The sequence below is a fragment of the Phascolarctos cinereus genome, unplaced genomic scaffold (assembly GCF_003287225.1).
Source record: "Phascolarctos cinereus isolate Bilbo 61053 unplaced genomic scaffold, phaCin_HiC Scaffold_5;HRSCAF=322, whole genome shotgun sequence".
Classification (NCBI taxonomy): Eukaryota; Metazoa; Chordata; class Mammalia; order Diprotodontia; family Phascolarctidae; genus Phascolarctos; species Phascolarctos cinereus.
Window position 1 is genome coordinate 46,475,794 of NW_027555958.1, and position 14,871 is coordinate 46,490,664.

Consider the following 14,871-nt stretch of genomic DNA (forward strand, 5'->3'; position numbering starts at 1 on the left):
AGGTGGAAGGAACTTTCCTCTCCCCAGTTCATTCTAATCTAGGAATTCATCATTCATCATTGGCAGAGACATCAAGTAGAACAGAGCCTGGACTTGTTCTGCTTAGCTCCAAAGGGAAGTACCAAGGAACTGTGGGTAGAAATTGCAAAGAAACAAATCGAGACTTAATGTAAGGAAAAATTCTCCAACAATTGGAATTACCCCAAAGAGGAATGAGTTGCCCCTGGAGGAAGGGAGTCTAGCAGGAGGCTCCCTTTCACTGTAAATCTTTAAGCAAAGGTTGGATGACCTCTTGGTGAAGAGGGAATTCTTATTCAGGTCTGGGTCAGATTAAATTACCTCTGATGTTCCTTCCCAGCTCAGACCTCGTGTGATCCGTTGAGGACACCTAGGTTTTACTGTTTCTATTCTTTTGTGCCTCATTTACATTCCCCATAATTCCACTGATTATAAGCTGAGTTATAAACCATAAACTCAAAACATAACTCAATAATATACACATTTTGCCAGTTCTTACCAACCCAGCTGAGATTTCCAGATCAATAGAAACTCTGGGATAGATGCCAGATAAGACAGTAGGACTAACAAGGTTCAGGCAAAAGGAAGCCGAGTATTTTTTTAACCTCCAGCATTGAATTATCCTTCTGTTAAAAATATTAATGTTCTTTGCTTTCCTAATTTGGTTTACTGTCTTCCACAAGGCATCTGAAAGAAGAAAAAACCAAACAAATCAAGCTATAAATAGGGCTTATCTAAAAAAAAAACACAATGTATCAGAATTTGTTGTTGTTGTTTGTCCTTCATTCTTGAAGAGGACCATGATGTCAGAGAAGCGATGCCATGACTTGCAAGTGAATTGGATTTAAGGGAGGGAGGGCTGTGCAAAGTCACCAGCCTCACTTTCTCCTCCAGAGCCATCTGGGTCCAGTGGCAAGATATACATCAGGACGAGCAGAGATGGCCCCACTATCAGAACTTAAAGATTTAAGAGGACACCCTGCCCAGGTGTAGGGTAGGGCAGGGCAGAGAGTTAGGAGAGATTACAAAAGGCAGAAAAATTCTGTTTTTCATTTGATCTCCATTTGAGATTCATGTGGTTCTTTGCAGAATGCAGCCCAGTCCCCTAGTGGCTTGCCTCTGGATGCCAAATACTAATCAATGGCAATTAAAAGTTTCATGGGGCACTATCAAAACTTTCAAAGTCAATGAGTAGGAGTCACCGTGGCAAATGAGTGGCAATGGGGATTGTTAAGGAATCACTATTTGCAAGATGCCTCCCCAGCAGCAGTGTGCAAATTAAAAGATTTCTCCAGTGACAGTAAGTCACTGAGAAACTCATTTAATCACATCCCTACATAATTAGAAGCTCTGAGTCTTCATTAAGGACCAAAAATAAGCTCTTGTACCATATGCAGGTAAATGACAGTAGGGAGAAGAAAAGTTGTTTGCCAGTTCTGACTCTCAGAGAATGTGTCATTTTTTTTTTATTGGGTGCAAAAAAAAAAAATCCCTGGAATAATTTTGTGATTATGTTCTAGTTATTGGCCACAGGAGAGCCCAGGAAGCCCAGAACTCTCATAAAGCATCTTGTTATTTCAGTCTCTTCAATAACAACTTTATGGTAAAAACCAACATAATGATGCTTGGTACAATTTAATCCTTTTGCCTGGGGATCCAGAGTGGCTTTGTAGACATTAGGTTAATGTTCCTTTGTTGAAGTTCTATTTCAATGCCTACTCATGGTGAAGGTGACTCTGGGGCTTATCAAGAGGAGCACAAGTTCTGCAAGTTCATACTAAGCTAGAAAGCTTATGAGTATGGTCATGGAGACCTAGTAGTATTTGACATTCAGAGGCCAGCCTAGAGAATTTAATTCAATTCAAAACATGTTTGTTAAGCACCTACTATGTACAAGGAATTGTTTTAGGATGGAACAGCTATGTGGTACAGTGGATAGAGTGCTGAGCCTGAATTCAGGGAGAATCATCTTCAGGAGTTCAAATCTGACCTCAGACACTTAATAGATGTGTGACCCTAAGCAAGTCATTTAACCCTGTTTGCCTCAGTTTCCTCATCTATAAAATGAGCTGGAGAAGGAAATGGAAAACCACTCCAGTATCTCTGCCATGAAAACCCCAAATGGGGTCAGAATAAGTCAGACACCACCGAAACAACAACAAAAATGGAAATGCAAAAGTAGAAACAAGCAAAATCTGCCCTCAGGGAGCTTACATTCTACTAAGGAAATACCAGGGGTACACAAGTAAATATAAAATGTATGCCAAGTAATAGAGAGAGAGAGAGAGAGAGAGAGAGAGAGAGAGAGAGAGAGAGAGAGAGAGAGAGACAGAGAGACAGAGAGAGAGAGAGAGAGAGAGATCAGGAAAGGTCTTTTGACTATGATAGCACCAGAGTTGTGCTTTGGGGAAAACTAGGAATTCTATGAAATGGAAGTAAATAGAAAGTACATTCTAGACCTGGAGTGAGGCAGGAAGTGGAAAGTCATATGTGGGAAACACTTAGGGGGTCAGTTTGGCTGGAACAGAGTATACACAAAGGGAAATGAAATTCCTACAAAAAGGAAAAGGAAGTGAAAAAAAAGAAATGAAATGAAAAGACTACTAGGTGAAAGGCAGGTTCTGGAGGGCTTTAAATTCTAGATTAGGGAGTTTTTATTTTATCTTAGAGGTAATAGGAAGCTATTATTAGATTTTTATTTTTATTTTATTTTTAGTGGAAGGTGATGATTAAATTTAGAGAAATTATTCACCAGGTAATGATTTTTTTTTACCATAGCAATTCATGAAACTACACCAAGACATCATCTACATCACTGGGGGTAGTACCCACATGGAGGTAGTTTTAAGGGGGACCAAAAGAGGCTTCTTGCAAAAGGTGGGATTTTACTGGAGATTTGAAGGAAGCCAAGGAAGCCAGGAGGAAGAGATGAGGAGAGAGAAAATTCCAGGCATGAGGGACAGCCAATCAAAATGCTGAGAATCCAGAGATGGATTGTTCTGTTTGAGAAACACCAAGGAAGCCTGTGTCACTGACTCAAAGAGTATGTGACAGAGTAAGGTATAAGAAGACTGGAAGGGAGGAAGGGACAAGGTTATAAAGGGCTTTGAACACCAAACAGAGGATTTTCTATTTGATCCTAAAGGTGGCAGGAAGCCACTGGAGGTTCTTGAGTAGGGAGGGTAACATGGTCAGACCTTCAGTTTAGGAAGATCACCTTGATCGATGAGTGAAGGATGGACTAGAGTGGGGAGAATCTTGTGGTGGGGAGACCAACCAGTAGGCTATTGTAGTAGCCCAGGTGTGAGGTGATAGAAGCTTGTACCCAGATGGTAGCAATATCAGAGGAGAGGTATACAAGAGATGTCATGAAGGTGGAAATGGCAGGATCTGAGCACTGATTGGATATGTGAGATGAGAGAGAGTGAAAAGTTTAGGATATGAGAAACAAGATACTCTTCCTGGGTGGCCAGTCGATCAGCAAGGATTACAATGAATGGGCTGATGGAATCTCAGGGCTGGGATACTTTGGGAAGCTTAGTGTCAGAAAAGATTTCCTAAAAATTAATGCTGTCCCAAAATGCCTTGAGAAGTGACAAGTTTCCCTCTTCCTAGGTTTTAAGCAGAGACTGGATAGCTGCTTGTTAGGTCTATTATAGTTCAGATATAGGAATGAGCTCAAGGGAGTTTCTTGAAGATGAGGTTCTTGGGGTATGATGGCGTCCAATCAAAAGGAATGCAACTAAATGGAAATGCAGAGATAAGTGGCCTGGGAGCCCTAGAAAAATGATTTTAGGATAATTAAATAGGCCTCACCCTCTAGTCTGAGCCTGGTTCAGGACTAAGACAAAAAGATAAAAGAACATTTCAAAGAAAAAAAATTTAATGTAATAGAATCTTAGATTTAAAACTAATTCAATCCTCTCATTTTGCAAATAAGGAAACCAATAGTCAAAGAGGTAACTTGCCCAAGGTCGGCAGGTAGTTAAGTAGCAGAGCCAAGATTTTAACCCTGGTCCATTAATGCCAAATCCAACACTTTTTCTACTATACTATGCCTTTCTTGGCTACACATTAAATGGAGACATATGTAGGTCATGTATCATACTTGCCCTGGGACACCAATCACACTACATTGTGGTACAGCACAAAGGACCCTGGACTTCGAATCAGTAATCTCTGGATACATCACTTAAACTCTTTACACGCTCCTTTCCTCTTCTGTGAAGTGGAGGTAATATTTTCATGACCAATCAAATTAGATAATGCAAATAAATTACTTCATGTAGTGGGTGGACTCTCCCAAACAACTCGAATTTACAAGGGTGGCAAGTCTTTGTTTAGTACGAGTTTTGTTGCAACTTCCTTTAGAAAGTTGACCTACCCATTCGCACCATGCGGAAAGAAAAAAAGACATCTTGATTAAGTCTCAGTGACTAGGGCTGCCCCCAGGACAAATTAGTCGACTGAACCCTTTGGGGAGACAGATTTGTATCAGAGGAGTCACCTATGAGCACTGGCCTATAAAAAAGAATCTGCACAGAGGACTTGGGTTTCTTTTTCACCTTTTCCATTGTGCCTTTCTTCCAGAGAGCTTCTGAGAGTCAGCAGGGGACCGAGTGTTTGGAGGGGAGTGAGGAGGGGCTGTCTACTGACCTCCCTGACCAGAAGCCGCTAATGAATGCCTTTTGGCAGCAGCACGTGACAAGTAAGCTACGAGTGCTTGATTTTGTGTCTCTAAAGGAGAGCTCCTAGAAAAGGCTGGCTTTGTAGGTTCTTCCAAGGGTAGCCCCAAGCTTGAGTCCTGAAATCTAGTTTTCTGTCCAAAGGAGAGGGATTTCCTAGGCAGTGTGACTCCAAGATCTAGCCTTATAGCCAGAGAAAAGAGATTTCTTGAACAGTTCTAGTCTTCGGGATTGCCTTACAAACAATCTCAAGTTTGAGTTTGGGCATCCAACATTCTATCAAGAGAATGGGAATTCCCGAGCAGGGTGGCTCTTGAAGAGAGAAGAGATCCCCCCACATGGCCCCTAAAACTGGAAGGACTAAAGCTACACTTAAGAGACAAAAGATCTGGATCTTCACCCAGGCCATGCCCCTTAACTGTGGATGTCGCCCAAGGCTCTAGCCAAGAAAGGTTTTCTTCTCTCATTTTGTTTGATGAATTCCTTAGCTCTCATGGATTCAATTATCATCTCTATACTGGTGATTCTCAGATCTATTTGTCCAGCCCTAACCTGCAACTCTAACTGAATGTCCCATAGACATCTTAAACTCAATGTGCCCAAAACTGAATTCATTGCCTTTCTCCCCCAAATCTCCCATCTGCCTAATTTCCCTATTACTGTGCGGGTTACCACCACCCTCCAGTCACCCAGACTTGGAATCTGGATGTCATTGTCTGCTCCTCATTGCAATAATTGTTTTCCCTACCTCACGTTCATCCCCCATTCAGCTGTCAAATTAATCTTCCTGAAGTGCAAATCTGACCTAGGCAACAAATTCTAGTTGTTCCCTTTTACCTCCAGAATCAAATACAATATCCTCTCTTTGGCTTTCAGAGCTCTTCATAAACTTGCCCCTTCCTAACCTTTCTGTCTTCTTACACTGGCTTTCTTGCTGTTTTTTGCTCTTCCTTACACATGACATTCCATCTCCCATTTTCACTGGCTGTTCCAAATGCCTAGAACTCCCTCCTCATCCCCACCTCATGGCTTTTCTGGCTTCCTTCAAGTTTTAGCTAAAGTCCCAAAAACGTTTTCCAGTCCACCTTAATCTTAGTGCCCTCCCTCTGAGGTTATCTACAAATAATCTCATACATATGTATATATGTGTGTGTGTATGTACATCAATAGATATCACATAATATATGTGTGTATATGTATATATACATGCACACACATATACATACATATTCATATACACATGTATGTATGTATGTGTATATACATATCTACACACACACACCTTGTATGTTGTCTCTTCCATAAGACTGTGAGCTCCTCAAGGGCTGTTTTTGCCCTTCTCTATATCCTTAGTGCTTAGTACAGTCATTTTAGTTGTGTCCAATTCTTCATGACCCCTTTTTGTGGTTTTCTTGGTAAAGATACTGGAGTGGTTGGCCATTTCCTTCTCCAGGTCATTTTATGGATGGAGAAACTGAGGCAAAAGGGTTAAGTGACTTGCCAAGGATTACATAGCCAGTAAGCTAGTGTCTGAGGCCAAATTTGAACTCAGGTCTTTTTGGTTCCCCCCCCAAGGCAATTGAGTTTAAGTGACTTGCCCAGGGTCACACAGCTAGTAAGTATCAAGTGTCTGAGGCCAGATTTGAACTGAGGTCCTACTGACTCCAAGGCTGGAGCTCTATCCACTGTGCCATCTAGCTGCCCCAACTCAGGTCTTTCTGATGCCAGGCCCGAGGCTCCATCCACTGCACCACCTAGCTGGCTGGCACATGTATAGTAGGTGCTTAATAAATGCTCATTGACTTGACTTGACTTTGCTCTCAGCTAGCTATTTCTGTAAGTTATTAGAAAAGAGCAACCTGTGAGTCCAGACTGAAAATGAGTAGCCCGCTTCCTGCCAGAGAGGTAATGTGCTTAAAATGCTTAACAATCAGATATACATTTTTAAACATAGCCAAAGTGGAAATTTTTTTTTGTCTTATGCATGTTTGTCATGAGGGTTTAATTATTTTTATTGTTCAAATTGGGGAGAGGACTTTGGGGGAGAGATAATAAATACATATAAAAATATTTTTTTAAGAAAGAGAAATAGGGTTGATAGGAAAGGAATTGCTTCCCTTCCCCTTCCCTTCCCTTCTCAAGTTTGAGTTTGGGCATCCAACATTCTATGAAGAGAATGGGAATTCTCTTGGGAGAGGATTCTCTTGGGAACCCAAAAACGTTGGGGTTGTGGGATATACCATGGCTCATGTGTTCACAGCTTGGCAAGTCTGTAACTGTCTCCAGCTCTGTCCCTGGTCCACAGGAAGCCTTTATTCAAAAAGAGCAATTGGTTTTTTTTTTCCTAGAGCTGTTCCCTAGACTCATAGCCAACGTCCCCAAAGGGAGTTTCCCTTCTACAGTTGGACTCTAAACCACAGGATGATTATAAATTGGCTAAGAGAGAGAACTGTGTAGGAACCTGTGGAAAGGTGGGACCCACCAGGGAGGGACAATAATTACATTGACTGATAGTGGATTTTTATGAGCCTTTTATATGTTTTTTACATTTCTTTATGGTTTCCTGTTAGTCCTTCTCATCTTCTGTATTTTTGGCCAAATGAAATACAGTTGTCCTTTAGTGCTTGCATAGAATCTAGAGGACTCTGCCACCTATGTTTGTGAAAACAAGATATACATTATACTGAGATATTACCAAGAGTGAATCCTGGGTGACAGCATACATAATAAGCAAAATAATAGTGAGCTAAATCTAAATTATAATTCAGTTCAACAAACATTTAGAAAGCAACTACAGTGTTCAAGGAACCAATCAGGGACCCAAAAGCAAAAATGAAACAGTGCCTGTCCTTTATATTTTGCTGAACCCTTTGGCTATACAGTCACAGTGGTAGTACTCTACATATAAAGTTCTCTCTCTCTCTCTCTCTCTCTCTCTCTCTCTCTCTCTCTCTCTGGATATCTGTTTGTCCGTCTACCTATCTATGTCTGTATGTGTGCGTGTGTGTGTATATATATATGAACAGTTAATATCATAATCATTATTATTATGGTAGAGTCCATGAAGATTTTCTTATTTACACCCATTTAGGATTGACGTAAGGGAGATACGTCCTATCTTATGTTCCAGGGAGAGTATAACCCCCTAGTTAGGGACCCAGCTCATCTATGCCTGTTTAGTCATAGTGAGCATGTACCAGAAAACTGGTATGAGATGGAAGACTGCTAGGGATGGATGGCAGCTGCTGCCAAAGTTGCTCCCAACCTCTGCTAATTAGGTCCTTGTCTCAGAGGGTGGCTAAGGCTCTCCTTGCCTCTACTCTCAAGAAATGACACCTGGAAAATACACACACACACACACACACTCACTCTCTGTCTCTGCGTCTCTCTGTCTCTGTCTGTGTGTGTGTCTCTCTCCCCTCCTGGCAATAAAAAAGAGTCTTGCTTTTAACATCATCTTCAAGTCTTTATGGTCATTCAAATAGACACTTGAGGCCTCTCAGAGGTGGAAGCATCAGCAAAATAGCTCATGACAACTGGAGTTAGTGGCCGAGGTTCTCCCGGCTTCAGAATAGCTGCTTTCCAGGGTCAGACCACGTGGTTCTTACTGTTGCACAGCCTCAGATGGATCCCGGGTAACCACTGTGTAGTTACTGTCAGATTTGGTAAGCCACATGTTCCATCACTTTCAAAGATTGTGCCTTTAATGCTGAGGATCAGGCTCTCTGGGTTCCCGTGGGGCTGAGCAGCCCGATGTGTAGCCCACATGTCCTCTGCAGACTAAGCACATGGCAAAACTGTTCTTTGAGAGGCTGCTGGGGATGGGGAAATGCCCAATAAGACCCCCACCCCCTCTCCATTTGGGCAGTGTTTAATATATAGAATGACTGCCCTTTGGGGAAAAAATTCTCTGAGATTTAAATTTGTTCTGCCTGGACCTCGGTGGGTCTCATTTTTACCTCACTTACTCCATCCTGGGAGCTGGAATGCTAGCGGTTTGAGACTGAGGGTGGGGGGGGAAAGAGGAAAGGTGAGAAGAAAAAGGGGGGAGGGGCTCCAAATTATTTCCAGCTGCAAGGGAAGGAAAAGGGGAATTCTATGAGCTCAAGATAAGCAGAGTTGCACGCTTTGGGAAGGGCTGAGTCAGAAAAATCACAGTTTTTAGAGCTACACGGGACCTTGGCAATCACCAAAGCTGACCCTCCTGCTTCATAGATGAAGAAACTGAGGCCCAAGGAATGTTGAAGGTTTCTCAGCCCTGATTCTATGATCCTGGGCCTGTTAGGTCGACCCTTTAAAGTTTCCTTTCGTTTATGTCCTCTTGATCACAACCCCCCCCAATCAGTGCGTAGTGGTAAATCTTCTGACAGACCAAGAAGGATGATTTGGGGGGATGGGGGAGAGCTAAGACCTGAGGAAAGCAGTCATGTCCCTTCCCATGGCCAGCTTATAATGAGGAACCTAGGAATTCTACCAAGGTGGCATGTTTTAGTGGGCAGGGCGCTGGACTTGAAGTCAAGAAGACCTGGGCTCAAATCCTACCTGAAACCTTGGGCAGATCATTCAACATCTACAGGCCTCAGTTATCTCATCTATTAAATGGAAGAGTTGGCCTAGAAGACTTCTAAAGATCCCTTTCAGCTCTGAATCTACGATCCTATAACACTAAAGGCAGGTGGTGGCAAGTTTTAGGATGGATATCTTAGTGGATAGAGCACCAGGCCTAGAGTCAGTAAGATCTGAGTTCAAATCCAGCCTCAGACACTTAATAACTATGTGACCCTGGGCAAGTCACTTAACCTTGTTTGTCTCAGTTTCCTCTTCTGTAAATTGAGCTGCAGAGGGAAATGGCAAACCACTCCAGTATCTTTGCCAAGAAAACTCCAAATGAGGTCATGAAGAGTCAGACACAACTGAAAAGACTCAACAACAACAAAAAAAGTAGCAATTCTAAACCTGAAGGGGCCTGGATTTCCTGATGCAAAAACATGGGGGCTGTAGGATATACCATGGAACGCGTGGTCACAGCTTGGCAAGCCTGTAACCATCTCCAGCTCTGTCCATGGTCCACAGGAAGCCTTTATTCAAAAAGAACAATTGTTTTTTTTTCCCTAGAGATGTTCCCTATACTCATAGCCAGATACTGTGTTTTCCTAGTCTTTGCCTATGATTGTATTCTATCACTTCCTCAGTTATTCAGCCAGCATTTGATCTCTGTACATGTCAAGCTGTGTAATCAGGAATATTATCTTAGTGGTAGTAGTCTGGCCATTTTCCAAGGCTTTGTTATGTGCTGCTGTCAAGCTAACAAGCAACAAGCATTTATTAACCTCCTACTGTATGACAGACACTGTGCAGAACCTTCGGATATACAGAAAGGCAAAAGCACAGCCCCTGCTCTCAAGAAACTCAGTCTAACGGGAGAGAAAACATGCAGATGACTATGCACAAACCAGATATGGGCAGGATAAATGGGAGATGATCTAGAGGGAAGGCACTAGTGTTATGGCAGGGCGGGGAAAGGCTTCTTGCAAAAGGTGGGGTTTTAGCTGGGACTTGAAGGAAGCCAGGGAAGCCAGGAGGCAAAAGTGAGGAAGGGGAGCATTCCAAACATAGGGGAAGCCAGTGAAAATGCATGAATTCTGACACCTGGGACAAAGGATTTGGGGTGGGAAGAATGTCTAAGGTTTGGTCACTGCTCGGGTTTGTTTGAGGTAGACTAGAGATAAAGGTCCTGAGAACCGAGGATGCTGGGGAAGGCAGCAGGTGTTGCTTAACAAGAACATTAGTTCAACCCCTAGGCCTACTTGATTTAGGTAATATCACCTGTAATGGAGGGTGGAGAGAGGGAGAAATTGCCAATATGGGCCTAGTCCTTAGAGCATGTTTGATGAACCTGTGACTGCTTCTGGAAATGTATGATGGAGGGGTCCTTTCCCTCCGTGCTGGAGAGCACACACAGGTATCCTCTGTTTTCAATCTGCCTATTGCATAGTGACAAAAAGTCTTTTACTTCACTCTTGTGTGCTCAAGCAAACAATCTCTCTCTCTCTCTTCTCTCTCTCTCTCTCTCTCTCTCTCTCTCTCTCTCTCTCTCTCTCTCTCTCTTTCTCTCTCTTTCCCCACCCCTTCTCTTTCTTCCCTGGTGACTTTCAAAGGAGGAAGATGAAGAAATAAATAGGGCCTTTAGGTCAGGGAAGAGGTAACCACAGTGGTTGTAACGCCTTTTCTTCCCACCTGGACATCATGAGGCTGTGGATGTATGTCATCTCTCTTTCTTCTCCTTCTTGTGTTTCATTCTGTCCTGAGTATTGGAGACAGAATGGACCAAGTGATGACCTTATGAGCTTCCAAAGATTGGAAAAAGCCTCAAGAGTCCCCTTCAGTAAGTGAAGCCAACATCGGCAGTAGCCAGGTCCAGTGACAAGGCAGCCCTGCAGAGTGGCCTGCTTAATCCAGTCCAGGCGTGCACCTGAAGCCAAGACACTAAGTCCTGCAAACGAGGGAGTGACCTGCCCTATGACTGTGCCACACCCAGAAGTGAACCTGGTAGAAGAAATGTTTCATAGAAACCACAATGAGTCCACTTTCTCCAGGGACCAAGATAGTAATCAGTCAGTCAGTCAGTCAATATTCATTTATTAAACACCTGTTAGGGGCAAGTAGATGGTGCAATGGTAGAGTGCTGAAGTCAGGAAGACTCTCTTTGTCAGTTCAAATCTGGCCTTAGACATTTAGTATGTGACCCTGGGCAAGTCACTTCATGCTGTTTGCCTTAGTTTCCTCAACTGTCAAATGAACTGGAGAAGCTGGCCAACCACTCCAGTATCTTTGCCAAGAAAACCCCAAATGGGGTCACAAAGGGTCAGACACAACTGAACAGCAAATACCCATCTGGCAACTATGTTCAGGAAAGCATTATACATATTCTCCATATGACTAGATGATCCATAATAATTTCCGAAAAGATACTACATTTATCTCTGCTTTTATCCTTATCCAAATACACTTGATCACACCTCCTTCTTTGTATGGATAGCTATGCAGATACATATCTTCTTGATAGGCAGGGTTACTGTGCTGCCCACATCTATAGGTTCTTTTCCCTTTTTTACCAAAGTTTATCAATCTCTTGCCATATTCCAGTCACAAACAACATCCTGCTAAGTCTCCATGGTATCGAGGAGCTCATAATCACCTTCTTTTTTTAAAATCTCAAGTTCATTTTGCTTAATGCCCACACCCACTCACTGGGTATTTAAACATCTGAGGCCATAAATACTACTCCTGACATCCTCCCTGGTTTCCTCCTTGGGATTACTGTGCATCATATTCACTATTCTTCTTCTTCCTAGTGCCATGCCCAATAACTGCTGTACCTTCCAGAATGTAGTTACCAGCATATAGTACTTTTTTAATGGCTACCTTCCAGATTTGGGATGTTGGCTATAACTGTGTCTCCCAGATAAACAGAAAAAAGAATTTGGTAATGGATGATGCCCATTAATCCACTCTCAAGTATTTACAGACAGCCTATCGTGTATTCCATAATCCTTTGAAAACTCTCCAGTTTATCAATATCCTTCATAAGATGTAGTTCCTAGAATTCAACACCATCGATATACTCCAGATGTGATGGGAGCAGGACAACATATAATATCACCTCCCTAATCTTAAACACTACAACCAGGTGGTACAGTGGATAGAGCCCTGGGCCTAGAGTCAGGAAGAAGCGAGTTCAAATCTTGATCAGACACTAGCTGTGTGACCCTGGACAAGCCATTGAGCCTCTGCCTGCCTCAGTCTTTTCATTTGTAAAATGGGGATTATAATAGTACTTACCTCCTATGATTGTTGTGAGGATTAAATGAAATAAAGTGTTTTGCAAACCTTAAAGCACCACATAAATACTAGCCGTTACTATTGTTATTAATGCAAATTAAGGTTACATTAGCTTTTTTTGGCTCCTATATCACACAGTTAACTCATAATAAGTTAGAAGTCCACTAAAACCCTCCTATGTTTTTCTGACAAACCAGAGTCAGCAGAAGTTACTCCCAAGAGAGGGTTATTCCTATTGATCACACAAGGGACAAGTATTGACAAGATGTTTTAAAGAACACAAGTGTTATAAAGGACTTATTATTATTCACAACTGACAGAGTGAAACAATACCTTCTTTTTTTCCTCTCTTTAAATACTCTTGTTCAGCCTGTAACCTTATATAGAAAACAATACTGAGAAGACAGAGACCGACAGTATTTTCTGTTCTCAAAGTGTAATTATTGGCTCATTGGGCTGGCAAAGCTCAAGTCAGGCCAGATGGTAAAGGAAAGTATAAATGTCTTGTTCAGCAATAGGTGATGGAACTCGAACTCCATTACCCACCATGATAAGTAATCAGTAGCTTCAAGTAGACAGAGAACAATCCTCCACAGTGGTTTATATTCAGAATTCCCTGGAGTTTGGGCATGGACCTTTGGGCGCCATTTCTAACCCACTCTAACATTAACTTCCCCAAGTCAAAAAGTTCATCTGCCCCTTCAGCCACTATTACCAATGGCTGTTGAGGTTGATGAAATATTTATATATCATTATCTGCATGTCATCTCCCCCACTACAATTTGATCTACTTGAGGGCAAAAACCATGTTTTTGTCTTTTTATTGCCAGCCATTGGTACAATGCCTGGAACATAGTAAGTGCTTAATAAATGCTTGTTGGCTGACTAACTAATGGAGTTCTCTCACAATTTGCTCCACACAGCTTTATATACATAGTACATGTTGTTATGTCTGTACATGTATTTTCCCTGAGCAAATCAGCTTGGCCACATTCTGGAAGCATTTTTATTGGAGGAATCTGCTGACTCTAAACAATATTTAGGCATCTGTGGGTTACCTGAGTAAAGACAAATTTCAAGCAGCAAGGAGTATGGGTAATGAACACAGGTAAAAGGCTAGAATTGATCATGTCGATGTGACTCATGTTCCAAAAGCCTCTTCTACAAAGAAACGATTATTGTCTCTTTAAGAAGGAGAAAAGTTAAGAAAATTGCAGCTGTAACTGTTATTTTATGATGGGCTTCTTCCTAAGGAGGCAAGGAAACTGTATGTAAGTTTAACTTTAATCTACAAGATCTGTAAAACAAAGTAGAAGAGGAAGAAAGAAGGTAAGAAGAAACTTCTTTCTTGTTAAAACTGTTTTATTTGATCTTTTATAAAGAAACATTATATAGAGAATTTTAGGAAGACTGAATCTGGAGAGAGACTCTTAAGGGCTTCTATGAAGCTAAAGAGATTATTTTCCTATCAAAGTTGAGATAAACTGGAAGACACAGAAAAAAAAAAAGGATGGACTCATCTTCTTTCTTTATGAAACTATTATAACCTTTGTCTTGCAAAAAGGATGAAAAGGATTCTTGCAAAGAGACTTTACTTATTATTCAGAGTGAACAAAATGGTGTGACTCTATGTTCTCAGAAGCAAAGAGAGGTCTTCTGTAGTTCAGTGAGGGCTTGAGGTGATTCTGGCTGTTATCTTCCTTATAGTAAAATATTATAAATAATTACCTATGTCTTTATTTTTTATTGATTTCATGGCAAGTAAATCATAAATATGTACTTAATACAAGGAGATTAGGGGATGTAATATGTAGGTATATATGAATAAAGTATGATTCATGAAAAAGGAATCAGAGTCCAAAGACTTGTAGCATATACAGAAGTGTCATGCTTTTAAATCATAAATACTTTCTTAAAAAAAAAGAAGAATCCATGCTGGATATGGTGAGCACCAAATAACACCATTAAGAATGAAACTGACTACATTTTAACAGATAGGAAAAGACTTATTGATCTAAAACTCCTTCCTGAGTCATCTGGCTGCATGGTGTCAGATCACTGACTCGTCAGAGCAAAGAATAGAATACATAAAAAACCAAAGAAGGAAGACTATTAATAGTCAAAGAAATGGCATGCAGTTAAAAAGATTTATCCCTGACATCTTTAGCAGATTATTGAAAATAAAAAATGAAAAACGGACAATAGAAATAACATCAGTAATTATATTTGAAAGTTAAACCAATGTAAATGAATTGCCACAGCAAGGAAGCCAAAAGAGCCAGAAGACTCCATGGTTTAAAAGTATCTGATTTATTTGTCAAATGGA